Source organism: Theropithecus gelada, chromosome 3, assembly GCF_003255815.1.
Source record: "Theropithecus gelada isolate Dixy chromosome 3, Tgel_1.0, whole genome shotgun sequence".
NCBI lineage: Eukaryota > Metazoa > Chordata > Mammalia > Primates > Cercopithecidae > Theropithecus > Theropithecus gelada.
In genome coordinates this window covers 25457100-25470049 of record NC_037670.1, presented here as the reverse complement: position 1 = coordinate 25470049, position 12950 = coordinate 25457100, and the positions used below count along the sequence as shown (strand labels likewise).

The 12950-nt window shown below is 39.1% G+C and overlaps 1 protein-coding gene across 5 annotated transcripts in view; it reads left to right on the top strand.

The window, feature by feature from the left end:
• Nucleotides 1-12950, top strand: part of DYRK1A (dual specificity tyrosine phosphorylation regulated kinase 1A) — a 150654-nt gene that overhangs the window by 40052 nt on the left and 97652 nt on the right. Inside the window, exon 2 of one of the 5 annotated variants that reach the window (XM_025379402.1) lies at nt 11832-11907. The exons of the other annotated variants lie outside the window; for them this stretch is intronic. The gene's annotated coding sequence lies outside the window, so the exon portion shown is untranslated. The remainder of the gene's footprint in view (nt 1-11831; nt 11908-12950) is intronic. 5 annotated transcript variants of the gene reach the window in all.

Here is a 12950-nt window from a genome sequence, read left to right as displayed (position 1 = left end):
CTTGTGACTCTTGTCTGGATTTGGTTTTAGACATTATTGGTACTGATCTGGAGTAGGTTGTATGCTAGAGTGTGGTTCTTAGTCTTGAAGGAGGAAGGGAATGTTGAGGTGTGTATTAGGGTTCTCCAGAGACACAGAACCAATCAGGCGCGCGCGCGCGCGCGCGCACACACACACACACACACACACACACACACACAGTATATATATGTATATATCCATAAGTAAATAAATATAAATTGATATAAGGAATTGGCTCACGTGACAATGGAGGCGGAGCAGTCATAAGACTCACATACGCAGAGTAACACTTGGCCAAATGTGTGGGCACCCTGTGGCCTAGGCAGGTTGGCACAAAAAGTTAACTATCACAGGGTGTTAATGAGATTTCTTCTCTGTGGTTGGGCAGGGACCCCAGATACCCCAGACCTGCTCATTGTCTGTCATTTTGTTTCTGGTCTCAGCCTTTAAGTAATCATTCTGTGGCTCAGGTTGTTTCACCTGGCCCATGTGCATTCTGGTCCTCATGGCTCTCCTACATCCAGACTTCTGGAGATCCCCTTCTGTGCACCTCCCTTCTCTCTGGCACACAGCTTCAGACACCTGAACTCTAAGCTTTACCTTCACATCTCAGCATGCCCGTCATGCTTTACTGAGCCTCCAGTTCCTTTCACCATGTTGGGAAATTGTTACCAGACAACCAGGAGACTCATGACCCTTCAGGGGTCACAGTGTTGGGCTACGATTTGTTGATTGTCAGAAAACAGTTGGCTCAAATATTTTCTTCAGTTTTGTGATTGTTTAAAGTGGATATATCAGTACTAGTTATTTTCTTGTACAGAAGCAAGATATGTGAGGATTACTGTTTAATACCCGTTAGGCGTACAGGTTCTTTGCAGGTGCTTGGAGGAATATAAGGATTAATACAGTTAGTTTCCTATTGAGCATGGCTGGGGTGGGATTGTGAAGTGGAATGTATGGATTTAGAATGGTTCAATATAAGCAAGTATCCAGCTTCATGTTTGCAGAATACGGTTTTGCTCTCATGGCATGAACATTCTCAGAAAGTACAGAATCTAAGGATGAAAAAAAAAGCTGAGTGGTGGAGACAGTTTTCTTTTAAATTTTAGCTGCTGTTCTGATTATATTTCATGGAGTAGGTAGATATTTAAATGATTTTTTAGTGATGTCGGCCTTTGGGTAAAGATGAGGCCCACTGAGAGGACTCTAGAGCAGTTGAATCCCGCTTCCCATCTAGGGTTGGAATCATGGCCCAGGCAAACGCTGTGGGTCCCAAGCTCTTCAGGAATGACTGGGGACTGCCATTCATAAAGCAGCTGTCCCACTATTGGATGTCTTTGTTCATTTATCTATTTTCTGCATAGTCTCCTGCATCCTTTTCCTAATTCTTGGCTTTAGTTCTGTTTTCTTGAACTACAGGGAGCGAGTCAAGTCATCCCACCTCTGTGAGACTTGCTTGATTATTTGAAGGCATCTATCCGTGAGTCCTTCTTCAGTCTTTCATTGTCTTGGCTGCACAGCCTTAGTACCTCCAGATCCCCACCCACCTATTACTTTCTCGGGAGTTTTGAACTTTCTCACTAACCTTTTTTATGTGGATCTAGGATTGAAAAGAATCGTGAGCTTAGGAAGCCTTACGGATACAAAGACTACATATTCAGGTCTTCCTTGTCAAATATCAGAAAGGTTATTTCTGACAGTCCTCCTTCCCCAAATCTAAATGTTTCCCTCTTTTAGCAATCTTTCCCTCCCTTGTAACTTTAGCATGGTGTATGGTGTGTGTGTAGTCATACATTAGTGTGATTTTTGTCTGTTTCGTACACTGTACTGTGAGGTCCACGAGGTGGAGGCACAGTGGCAGCAAGCCTCACCCTACATCTCCAGTGCTGGGCATCATCCAGTGTCATGGCATCATGTGATTTTTAGAGTACTATTGGTGTGTGTTCAGTTATGTAAACTTGTTTCTCAGTTGTGTCAATAGGCATAAATAAGTTTTCACTGTTGATGTTATTGAAGTGTATCCATATGTATGTATGGTCATTCCTTTTTTTTTCTAAAGGATAATATATGTATTTATTTCTTACAAATTCCAGGGGATGTACCAATGTTAGCCATTTCTTGTCTCTTGTATGGCTACATCCAGTTGTAATTGCTCAGTAAAACACATGAGGTATTTGAAATGCTTCAAATATCAAGAAACACTAACTTATCTCTGGCATACCATACTTTTTAAAGCAGAAGCGTTTTCTGTAATGGTTACTACAGAGTGTTTACTGGTTAACTTTTAGTTAACCAGAAGCATACATTCCATAGCTATTCCAGTTAACTGAGGTTTATATCCATAAGGACATTACCAGACATAGAAAAATTTCTCTCTTCTTCATCTAGAGACCCCAACCACCAACACACCCTTACTACCTTCTAGAAAACATAAAGTGATGGGACAGGGTGCGGTGGCTCAAGCCTGTAATCCCAGTGCTTTGGGAGGCTGAGGCAGGCGGATCACTTGAGACCAGGAGTTCGAGACCAGCATGGTGAACATGGTGAAACCCTGTCTCTAGTAAAAATACAAAAACTAGCCAGGTGTGGTGGCACATGCCTATAATCCCAGCTACTTGGGTGGCTGAGGCATGAGAATTGCTTGAACCCGGGAGGCAGATGTTATAGTGAGCTGAGATCATGCCACAGCACTCCAGCCTGGACTCCAGAGTGAGACTCTGTCTCTAAAAAAGAAAAAAAAAAATTTTGTGTATATATATATCTTTAATAGTGACTTTTACTAGTGAAAATTTTAATGTCCTAATTACTGTTATTTAGAAAAAATTCTTTTTGAGTTGATGTTTAAAATAATTTTGATTTTTTTTTTTTTTTTTTTTTTTTAAAATGATGTTTTACAACTCCTGCCTACTGCTACCCCCTTAGCTCTCCAGGCCCTTTGGCCTGACTAGTAAAAGTTTGCTGTTTTTTCTTCCGGACATTTTCCTTTGTATCTTCATTTATATATAAGTGCTCATATTCTTGTTATACACAGGTATATTTACACACATAGGTTGGGTATCCCTGATTCGAAGTGCTTGGGAGTAAAACTGTTTCAGATTTTGAAATATTTGCATATATGTAGTGAGGTATGTTGGGGATGGGACCTCAGAGTAAACATGAAATTCATTTATGTTTTATATACCGTAGACGGTCTGAAGGTAATTTTATACAATATTTTCAGTAATTTTGTGCACACAGTAAAGTTTTGACTGAGCTGTGGCTGTAACCCATCATATGAGGTCAGGTGTGGAATTTTTCACTGGTAGCATCATGTCTGTGCTCAGTAGATTTAAAATTTTGTAGCGTTTTGGATTACAGATGCTCAACCTGTACTTCTGTAACAGAGTAGTTTGAATGCTTAATTAAAAGGGCAAATCAGTTTGGTTTTATGATTAAACCTTTTCAAAGTTTTTGTTACTTTCAGATACTCGTAAGTAAGGCATATAACCTTTCTAGACCTCACTTTCCACATTTGGTAAAGGATTGATTTGAATTAAATGAAACTGAAAACCTCTTAGCTCTCAATATAACAAATTCTGGGTTAAACTGTATAACTCATCTCTTAGATATCATGAAGAATGTGTTGTTTTTAATGTGAAAAAGTATGAAGATAAAAATCACATATGACTTTGGGTAGCAAGAAGAGAGTTTGGGGGAAGTTGCTGAAGCGTACAGTTTTTCCCCCTAAGAGCAGCGAGAGAAGGGCAGCTAATCAGACTGGTGGTGGAATCCGTCTCTGTTGCCCAGGCTGGCACTAGGAAGTTTGAGCTGTATCGATCCCTCAAAACTGATGACATCTGAAAGGCAGTTTTACCCCGGCTCCCTGAAGTTTCCCATTACAGCTGTACATTTGTGTTAACGCAGTGAATGCTTCAAAAAAAAAAAAAGTTATAGAAATCAAAGCTTACATAGGCAAATCTTTGTTAGTGACTTAGTTAAAAAACAGCATTTCATGAATAATAGTTTCCCAAGCTATTTTAACCCTTTTCCCTTTCCTAGAAGAGAAACAAGAAAATCCCACACATTTTGCTCAGTCATGGTATATTTGTAAGCTCTCTTGTCACAAAGTGTCGTGGATTCTTTAAATTTCTTTTAGTTAGCTTCTTTTGTCCAGTAGCTCACTTATTTTGTAGTTTGAAGATGACTGTACTTCTGACACTTTTCTCACATACTCCTGCCTTAATTTTTCGAAAAACTTTCAATTGCAAGAAACTTCAAACATACACAGAAGTGGAGAGAATACTATAATGAGCTCTCATGTCCCTAGTCTCTTGGCTTCAGCAGTTCTCAGTGTTTTGCCCATCAGATTTTCTAACGCTTTTAGTGTAAGTAATGCCACATTTAAAAATACTCTTTTTAGAAAAGAGGCTTAGTATTTAAAGGGAAATAAACCAGAGTAATTCCCAAGATTTATCTGATTAAACTATAGAGTTGATAATTATATAAATTTTTTTTAGCACATAGAACAATCATTGTCTATAGCAGAAGTACTAGCTTTTGTGCCCTTTGCATTGGATTGAGTTATAGAGCTAAACCACAGCAAACTTATTTGTTCACTATTAGGTTGCAAGTATCACTTAACTCTGCTTACTTATCTCATCTTCAATATTTATAAATTTTAACTCACATTTGTTTCAGTAAAGCAACCCAAAGTAGATGTTTTAGGAGATGAATTGGTGTGATGGTTATGATTTTCTTTTACTCCTGTGTTGATAGTCAGCTGTAGTTGAGACTGTTAGCCTTCTGGAGGGTGAGGTGAACAGGGCTTTTTCCACTCTCCGGGCTAGAGGCTGACATGCATGCAGTTATCTGCAGTTCAAGGCAGAATGGGGTTAGGGTGGTAATGGTGGCATAAATACTACTGTGCCAGGGTCATGTCTGTAAGTGTGTGGTGGGAAACTTTCTGGGGGAGACAGCACTGGCATTGGGTTTGGACGTGGCATGTACAGGCAGAGGTGGATAAAGAAGACCCATGGAGTAGCCTTAGCAAAAGAGTGGTATTTGGATAGTGGGACTTTGTTGATTGTGGCTGGAGTGTAGATGGGTACTAGGAGACAGAATGAAAAGGTGGAGGTAATAGTAATTTAAAATATAACGGTAAAAAGAAGCAGCTGTGTACTGATCACTTACTGTGTGCAGTGTTTTAAATGGTTTACAGGTAACACATCTTTGATAATACAGCAATTCTGTGGGTGCAGTAAGTCATGGAGCCAGGAGTTCAGCTGGGGCAGGCTGGCTCTGGAGCATCACTGGTGCCTTGAGGCCTCGAATGCCAGATTAAGCAGCGCCAAGCACTTTTTTGGGTCTTATTTTTGGATGGTGATGGCTAGCAGGATATTAACTGATTTAAAAAACAAATATATTTGTCCATTGTCGTGAACTTTTTACCTTTGTTGGAGTTTAAAAAATTGAAAGTACTTAGTGGTTACTTATTGTGGCCCCTAGTTAGAGTTCATGATGAAGGGACTTTTTAATGTTAAGATGGAAGCTGAATTTCTTGGACCATTTTTTTCCTCATAAAAGATGTATATATTTATAAAAATTGCAATACACTGAGAAGTGTAAAAAACTAGTGATTAGAATTTTATTAGCCAAAGACATTCATTATGAATAATCTTAAATGCTTTCTTTGAGTGTTTTCTATGTATTTATTTTACTTTTCTAAAACTGCTTTGGGAAAGGCTTTGAGTCTGTTCTAATATAATGGTATAACTTCCCCCTCATGTAGTGAAGCTTTCAGAAGAATTCAAGTGATCAAGAAAAAACAGCAACATCGTATCTCTGTTACCTTTGTGTTGAACATTTTTTATTTATAACATTCAGTTTTCAATGATAAACTTTTGTATATATATTTTGTATTTTCTGTTATGAGGTGGATTTCTTAAAGTAGAGATTGAACATGAAGCAAAATGGCTTACAAAAGGAATGTGAATCTGTGCTACAGACATAAAGACTATTTTGAAGGCTATAGGGACAACCACATTTGCCAGGACTCATGCTTAGACTGTGTACAGCTGTGGAGATCATAAATGGAGAAAGCATGAGATTCGAGCAAGAAAAACGTACTGAGGTTTGTTAATAAGATTTGAGAAGAGAGATGGAAAGTCTTGCTGTTCGGTTGGAGAAGCAGCTGAGGAATAAGTCTTTGTGCATATGAAGAGTGTTTTGTAGGTTGTGTGTAGGTATTTTCTGTTTCTTCAGAATGTAGCAAAAACAGTGTGAACTTAAGTTGGTGTAAAGGAATTTAGGAGATAATTTATGACTAGGGATTGGAAGCTATTGAAATGGTTTATCATGACAATTCTTTGAAATGGGTAAATTTTCACTATATTTAGGATTTTATTCTGCTTATGGAGAGGAGGGGTTAAAATGGTGTTTTACAGGTCTTTCTAGAACTTTATTCCCAAGATTTATTTACTTACTTAGAGACAGTTTCACTTTGTCACCTAGGCTGAAGTGCAGTGGCACGATCATAGGTGGTCACTACAGCCTCAGATTCCTGGGCTTAAGCAGTCTTCCCACCTCAGCCTCCCCAGTAGCCGGGATTACAGGTGAGTGCCACCATGCTCGGCTTATTTTGATGTTAATTCCAGTTTTCTCACCTATTGCATATCTCCTGGACTTACACAGAAAATAGAAGACAGTTGGCTGGGCACTGTGGCTCAAGCCTGTAATCTCAGCACTCTGGGAGGCCGTGGTGGGCAGATCACTTGAGGACAAGAGTTCGGAACCAACCTGACTATCACAGTGAAACTCGGTCTCTACTAAAAATAGAAAAAATTATCTGGGTGTGGTGGCACTCACTTGTAATCCCAGCTACTAGGGATGCCGAGGCATGAGAATTGCTTGAGCCTGGGAGGAGGAGGTTTTAGCAAGCTGAGATTGTGCGACTGCACTCTAGCCTGGGCGACAGAATGAGATTCTGTCTTTAAATAAATTAAAAAAAAAAGGCCAGGTGTGGTGGCTCACACCTGTAATCCCAGCATTTTGGGAGGCCAAGGTGGGTGGATCACAAGGTTAGGAGTTTGAGACCAGCTGGCCAACATGGTGAAACCCTGTCTCTACTAAAAACCCAAAAAATTAGCCGGGCGTGGTGGTGTGTACGTATAATCCCAGCTATTCAGGAGGTTGAGGCAGGAGAATCACTTGAACCTGGGAGGCGGAGGTTGCAGTGAGCTGAGATCACACCATTGCACTCCAGCCTGAGTGACATAGTGAGACTCTGTCTCCCCTCCCACCCCCCCCAAAGAGGAAAAAAAAATGACAGTTATACTACATGTACTACATGAAGGTTTGTAGTTTTGACTGAAAGGACAAACCAAAACAAGAAAACAAATAAAAACCCCACCTATCATACAGGTAGAGTGATAGCATACTCATGTAGAATTGATTTGGCAAGTCTGTGAATGAGGTCCCAGAAATTGTATATTCAGTTTAGTGAGGCCAATGGAATTTGAAGTATAGGTGTAGAAATGTTGACATTAACAAATGTCATATGGATTAGGATTGTGACAATGTGACTGCTGACATGGTAGTGTGCCAGTCATTTTTATAGAATGTCTCTTGGTTGAGAAAATTCCAGGGTAACAGTTTTAAGGTTTAAGATTCTAGGTTTAAGATTTTAATTTCATCCCAAAATACACATTCATTTTAGAAAATTTAGAGAATACAGATAAGAATGACAATTCCTTGCAGTTTTTCTCTTCTGAGATAACTACTATTTACATTTTGTGTATAATCCACCAGTTTTTTCCTGCAGATAACTACTTTTCTCTTTTTGAAAAACAATTACAATCATGTTATCTGCGTATTGCTTTACAGCCCACTTTTTCTACATGAAGCAATATTTTCATTGTTGTATTCTGCTATGCCAGTTTGTTTATTGAACATGTACTGCGATACAGAAATACGAGATCTAGTGGCGCTTTCCACCAAGTCGTAGATAATACCACTGGAGTGAGTATATAACATAAATAATTAACAGAATATAGCAGGAGATAAATGGAAGTTAAGAGGACAGGCTGGAGTGACTTTAAACTGGATGAAGGCAAATTGAGGTGATCTTGAAGATGGATAGGCAAGAAGGGGCAAATTTTAGGTTAAAGAAATAAACACTAATGCAGAAGGGGCTTAAATGCATTTTATGGAATGTCACATTGACCTGTGAGTTCAGAGGAATAAGATCATATGTTTCTGAATTATAGAGGGGTTAAATCCAGGTTGAAAGTTCTGTGTCTCAGAAAAGTATGTGTAGTAGTTTTATGCAAAATAAATTAGGGCAGGGGATAGGGGTTTTTAAGCACAGTGGTTCCCAAACTTGGCTGGATCCAGGATTCATCTGTAACATCTTGTTAAAACAAAACATATATTCTTAGGTCCTTGTCCAGGCTTCCTGAATCAGGATTTTTGGAAGTAGAATCTGATGTAGTTTAGGGAACTTGCCCTAGAGTTTCTGATATAACCGTCAGGCCTAGGAGGTACTTAATTCTAGGAGGCATTTGTAATACTTAAGGTGAATTAAGGACTTGGTTCAAGTGACTAAAGTGAGCATGGAGAGGAATGGAAAGGCATGAGGCACTTTGAAAATGGATAGGATTTAGTAGGACCATTTAGAGTAGATAAAATCAGCAGCTTCTAATGAAATTACTGAAAGAATGGTGGTGCAGGAATAGAGATGGAAGTTGAAGCGGGTAACCCGTGGTGCAGGAAGGTGATGAGGACTTGTAGGCACAGAGAATGGAGGCAGGGATGTGGCACTGTAGACAGCCACCCAGCAGCTTGTTAGACTGGATATTGAGTAAGAAGTTTGAGCAGAGAAGAGAGTTTGAAGTATTAGTTTGGAGTAAACCTTTGGAAATACTTGTTTTGCAGGGTACGATGTATAAAGAAATGAGTGAAGGGGCCTGGGAATAGAACCAGAGGTCACATCTGAGGTTAAGGCTAAAGGTGAAAGAGACATGGATTATTTGGAGGATGGCTAGTGTTGTGAAATACAAGAACATACATTTAATTTTTTTTTTTTTTGGAGACGGAGTCTCGCTCTGTCGCCCAGGCTGGAGTGCAGTGGTGTGATCTCGGCTCACTGCAAGCTCTGCCTTCCGGGTTCACACCATTCTTCTGCCTCAGTCTCCCGAGGAGCTGGGATTACAGGCGCCCGCCACCACGCCTGGCTTATTTTTTGTATTTTTTAGTAGAGACGGGGTTTCACTGTGTTAGCCAGGATGGTCTCAGTCTCCTGACCTCGTGATCCACCCACCTCGGCCTCCCAAAGTGCTGGGATTACAGGTATGAGCCACCGTGCCCGGCCTTAAAAATTTTTAAAGGGGTAGCATTTCTCTGTAAACTCCACAAAAGTGTGGGAGGGAAAGTAAGTAAAACTGAACTCACTTTACTACTTTTAGTAATAGACTTATTGTAAGAAAATGTAAGCTATTCATGACAGTGTGTGTTTTTGATTATGTCTGGGCCTTGTTATTTTTCTGTGTTTCTGGGATGCAAGGATAATTTAAAAGCAATGGTTTGTAAAATGATATATAATTACATACGTATAAAAGTACATATAACCAACTAAGTATATGTATGCATGCACTCATGCAAATCAATTATGTATTAACATTTTATGTGTAAATTATATATGTGTGTGTATATTGTATTATAGAACATCCTGTATAGAAAAGTTGGTGCTGTCGGAAAGGAGAGAGCAAGGCAGTTTTCTAGTGCATTTCTTGTAAGCTAGTTATGAGAAGGGCTTGCCGGCTGCTGATTCATTCAGCATATTTTTTTCTAAATGTCTTCTGTCTGATAGATACTGCTTTGTTAGGGAATACATAAATGAGATTACCCTAGATGTTCGGGTTAGTGAGGGAAACGTTACAATAGATAGCACTAAGCGCTGTATCTCAGCTTTGATTCCCAGAGCACCTTGAGGGTCATTGGGCCACCTCTTTTAAGTTCCTCTTAAGATCTAGAATTGATTGGAATAATAATAATAGAAAGTTTGAGTACATTTTGTGTAGGTGACATAAAAGAACATCCTTAGGCAAGCGTATCAGTTAAAGGACTTGTCTTCATGGCTCTTGGTGTTTTCTTCATACCACTTTGCTCTTAGTTCCTGTTAGCAGAGGGGAAGAAGCAGACTCCAATATTAAAATCCATGCTAGTGAAAATTAGAAACAAGCCACATACCCTCAATAGGTGTTTGCTTAAAATGGATTTACATCTTTGCAATGGAGTACTGTGCACCGGGTAAAATGATGATGCAAATATAAATTGTTGATAAAGATATATATATATATATATATATGTATTTTTTAAAGAGCAGAGATTCCAACACCAAATTTTGGGTGGTGGAATTTTATTAGGTTGGTGCAAAGGTAATATGGTTTTTGCCCTTGGGAGATTGGGCTGATGGAGACACTCATTAACCAAGATTGATAATACAGAAAGGAGAAGTGGATTTTTTTCCCTGTTTTCCCTGCTCTTTCCTCCCTTTTTGAGTAGGGGAAATGGTAGATTCAGTTTGATGTGGCCAAAAGCAGTGGCTTAGTAGTCAGTTTGCTTGGATTTGAATATGTCTCTACCATTAGTCGTGTGTGACTTGAGATGGTTTCACTTTGCCTCTCTGTGCCTTAGTTTTCTCACTTGGACAATGGGAATGATAGTGGTACTTACTTTTTGTAATTATGGAGTTTAGTGGTTTGAAGTAGAATATTTATACCAGTGCCCATTAAAGATAAGTCATCTCATGCAGTGAGACATAACTGGGACTTTCGAGCTCAGTTCCTTGAGGTCTTCTGGGCCTGGAACAAGTCCGCCTTATAAAAATTGGCTTAACTCTACGTGCTACATACTAAAGTAGTTCTTAATGTAGACTTTTAACCAACTGTCTTAGAAATGAGCCTTTGGAACTTAGGTCTACATGTGATAGGGGTACTTTCTAGTGTCTACTTGATAGAGCAGTCACTTTCTAGTAGGGGGAGTTAGGTTCCCGAAAAGTTCTGTGGTCTGAGAATTCATTTTTGAGGAACTCAAAACACAAGAGAATAAACAGTTGATAGACTTGAAGGTCATACAAACCTGTGCAGATCATTGTAAATGTTTTCACATTCTAAAGGAAGACAGAGGACAGCAAGCAAAACATAGTATCAGTGGTAGTTTACATATTTTGAATTAGTAACAGGGTACCTGTACTGTTTACTCTTACTGGTGATAACTTACCCCCAGAAACTTTTGTTTCTCCCCTTCAGTTTTAAAAATGATGTGTCAATGCATTATGTATTGTTGCAGGTAATGTGCATATGATGCATTTCCTTTCTGTTTTATTCTATTTGTTGGTATGTCCAAATACTCAGTGCTTGATTTTGTCTTTCAGGCCCAGGTGTGGTCCCAGAGATACCGAGTTGGTAGTTGAGATAGCCAAAATCTGGGGCAAAACTCATTTGATCTGCTCAGTTTTTAGTTCTTAAACCTTCTCCCTAGTTCTTTTCACATAATTGCATGAGAAAGCACATGCTTCTAGCCTGTTTAACACAAATTTCAGCTATTCCACTTCCAAAATGCCATTGGAGTAGTATAATCCAGCACCCATGTTTATAATCCCACATGTTCTTTGACCTTGACCAAGGTTTTAATGCAAAACTGAATCATCTGCTATTGGTTTTTACCTTTTCAGTTTCCCTCTCTCTCTCTCTCTTTCTCTCTCTCTCTCTCTATATATATATATATTTCTCTCTCTCTCTCTCTGTATATATATATATTTCTTTTTGAGACAGGATCTCACTCTGTTGCCCAGGCTGGAGTGCAGTGGCATGATCAGGGCTCCCTGCAGCCTTGACTTCCTGGAATCACGTTAGCTTCCCTATTAGCTGGGACTGTAGGCTGCACCACGACACCAAACTAGGTTTTTTATTTTTGGGGGTAGAGATGGGGTTTTGCCATGTTGCCAGGCTGGTCCTGAACTCCTGGGCTCAAGCGATCTACCTGCCTTTGCCTCCCAAAGTTCTGGGATTACAGGCATAAGCTGCTGTGCCTGGCCTAAGTTTTTTTCGATAAAGGGAAAATACAGCAATCTGTTATATGCTGGAATCAAAATTTTTCTACTACATGAACTTTTGGGGAAATTTAGTATTCTGTTCTAAATTAAATGCCTTTTTCAAGTAATTACTGCTAATGAACTCTCTTGTTTTTTCATGTTTAGGGTGGTCGATGCAGAGTAGTGCATATAAGGGGCTAAAATCAGACTTTGACACATGTGGGTTCTTGCATCTCTGTATTTTCTCACAACTATTTCAGTGATCCTTAATGAGTGGCATCTTGGCATAGTGAACTTTAATGTGGGACCAGAGTTCACAAACTGTTACCTTAGGCCAGTTAATCTTTCTGACCTTTACTTTCCCTGTTGGTGAAATGGAAGTAACACTACCTACTTATAGGGCTGTTAGGAGGTCAAATGTGTCAACGTCTATAAAATGCCTCAGCTGAGTGATTGGCGCATAGATAGTAAGTGTTCCACAAATGTGCATTTCCCTATAGTTTTACTGATCATTTTGGTGCAATATTATGTTCTTTATAAAGTCTTGTGTATTTTGGCCTTTTTTTTTTTTTAAGACTGTGTTTTCTAGGGTTTTGAGGGGAGTGATAAATGTTCTGGGTTTTTAGGATTTCACTTGAAATCCTCCTATATAATTGCTTTTTCTCTGTAATGCCACTTGATCATCTTATTGGAAATAAGAGATTTTTTTTGCTTGTGTGTTAGGCATCAAAACCATGATACTTTTATTTTCCCTTTGGCTCCTTTGGCTATTATAATTCTAGAAAATTATTTCTAAAATTACTATATGGGAAACGTACTTTCTTTTGTCACTTCTTTAATTAGTTAGTGTAAATGAGCA